The following is a 2756-nucleotide window of genomic DNA, read 5'->3' as shown; positions in this document are numbered from 1 at the left end:
GGGGAACGAGCGAGTAGCAAAGAGAAAGAGAAAGAGATGGTATAAGTATTAAAAGAAGACAAAAGAAGATATGGAAAATTTCAAAAATCATCCGTGCATCCAACTGAGCTGACAAACCGCAACCCCTAGTGGTCATTGCTCCCCTAGTGAGCTTGTACATATTCAAACGGACCCAACAGGTCAGCTAGTGGCGAATCGAGTGTGGAAAAAGCATGAACGCCATCAGGCAAGATTCAAACTGTGGTGCAAAGAGCAAAGGGATTTGGGCGTAGGAACGAATAGCGCGAATACTGTTAGGTTATCTGTTATGTTAACACCTTTTTTTTTTTGGTCGAATTAGCTCAAAAGCACTAGCGCGATCGCTAGCCAGATCCTGGTCAGAAGAGGGAAGGCATGGTCGTCGAAGGTGTGCGCGATGCAGCATACGTTTAGAAGTATATTTAAAATAAAATAAAACATATTCACGTTTCCGTTGGGGCATTTTTACAAAACGAAACTTGTCTTAAAGCCTGTCCTTTACATGCCTCAATCCGCTTTGGCGTTTTGTTGATCGATTGCCTCACGGTGAGCGTAAGTATTGATGATTCAATTCCGAAAATTCCGAAACACCGAAACCAAAGTCGTTTATTCTCGTCGGTTCTGAGTAACGGGCATTCTCTCTCTTGGCCACGTTAATAATTCAATCGTACTTCATGCTTCCTGGCCATCCCACCGGAGCACCGGGGCCAGGGCCCACCAACAACATCGCAGTCGCCAGTGCAGAAACAATCAAACGGATTGGAAAATTCTACGAAAAAGAGCATCCGCCAGCGCAACACTTGAGCGTAGGACGTCTGCCGGGCGTGTGCCGAGCGTGTGGAAAAGGTCGTAAGGACCACAAACACAAACATTCTCGCGTGCAAGGAGAAGGCCACAAGAAACCCCCAGGTGGATCCGAACGGGGACGCTGGATTTTCAAGGTTCGTTTATTTCAAGTCGAGTCGAGTGAAAGTTTTCACCTCCGGCCAGCTTCTAGGGCAACACTGCACAGGTCAGGAGCGTCCCCGGCTCCACCGTTGGGCGGTTTCAATGGAGAGTCGCTTTGGAATGGAAAATATCTTTAGCTCGTTTTGGCTCGTTTTTGCGCCACTTGCCTTACCAAGAAGAATACCGCGTGAGTCCGGTGTGCCGAGCGAAAGCATTTCCATGTTCGTGGCGTTTTTCCCTGCTTCGGCCTGCGCAGTCAACTACTTGGCGTCAGAGCAGGCTGTGGACCAGCTTTAAAACCACTTCTGGTGCCTAGAAACCACCACTGGTGCACCGGTGCTTGGCCTAGTGCACCGGTGCTTGGAATGCGCTTTAATTAAATAAAGAATGAGGTACAATAGAGAGGAAGAAAGAGAGCACGGTAAAGGTAAATAATCAACCACTTCCCCCGGGGGGGGGAGAGGCATGATTAACACGCAGACAGCAATCATTTAATATTTAAATTTTGGAGTGAAAAAGTATAAATCGCTGCCGCGATGTCCTGTGGGGAGTGCACCACGGACAACACAGTGGCGATGCGCTCGAATGCCGGGCTCGATTGAAGTTTGTGTAATGAGTTAGGATGGTTTTCTTATCAGTTTCGTGTTGTTTTGTACACACCGCTCCTCCCTTTTCTCTGTGTTTTTCTTCTCGACACTCGACACAAGACTGTTTTGGGTTCTGACACTCTCGACTCCCGTCTCGTTAATGGAAAGTTTTCGTTTTCGTGTTTTATCTTTCCACTTTTGCCCCCCTTTTTGCTGCCAAACCATTTTCAAACTTGCTCTCAGCCCCCCTCCGAAAAGAAAAGAAACCATCGATGGCGACGGTTGCATGGTTGCACTACTAAAAGGCACTTGGTGGAAACTTTAGCCCGCCGAAGGTGAATAATTAAGTATGGGAGAGAGAGCGTTGAGCTCGCGAGAATTCGTGGCTTACACTACAGACTCCACCTCACGCCATTGGGTTGCCTGCATCATACCACGAAGAAAGGGGCCACGAAAAATGAAGCTTTTATCCTCGTGCGGCACCTCCGAGGTCGAGTCGAAGTCGAGAGAGTGAAGAGTTCATTAATCTAAATCTCTTAAACCACAGTACATAAATAAAACATTAATTCCGAAAGTAGTACCCCGAAAGTCGTCAGCCATCGTCGTGCCAGCCACTGTGGCAGCGAAGACCAAGAAGCAGCAGAACCATCGAAGAACTGACTCGTCCGTCGACGCCGTTTCCCTGAAAGCATTCTGCGAACGAGCGAAAGTCGGTGGTACAAGTGGATTGAGATTTTTCAGCACCCGGAGCCACCAGTGACGGTGCCGGCTTGTGGTTGGGAAAATCGTTGAAAGAAAAATATTTATGGCGCTCAAGATCGCAACCACTTAGTGATTTGTTTTTACCTCGTAGCACCAGCACCATCAGCAGTGCCAGGAGCAGCATCAGGATAAGAGGCACGCTGGCCTGATGAATCGGATTTGTTTTTGTTTTGCTCCCGGTCACACCTACACGGAGGCCATCGCATGGAAGGTAGGCAGCATGATGTATTGGGTCAGCCAAGGTGATAGGTGAACTCTCACTCTTACAGCCGGACTCCCTGTGTGGTGCAGCACTCCCGGGGCCACTCAATCGACGGTAATCAATTGTACCGTGCAGCACATTACTTAAACACATTGCAGAGGTCCCCTTTTTGGTTCAATTCCTTGTCCTCGAGACACATACAGATACTTTAAAAGGTTCCAGTGCCAGTTCCCCTCCAA

The sequence above is a fragment of the Anopheles aquasalis genome, chromosome 3 (assembly GCF_943734665.1).
Source record: "Anopheles aquasalis chromosome 3, idAnoAquaMG_Q_19, whole genome shotgun sequence".
Lineage (NCBI taxonomy): Eukaryota > Metazoa > Arthropoda > Insecta > Diptera > Culicidae > Anopheles > Anopheles aquasalis.
The sequence above is the reverse complement of the archived record's forward strand: the minus strand, read 5'-3'. Positions refer to the sequence as shown.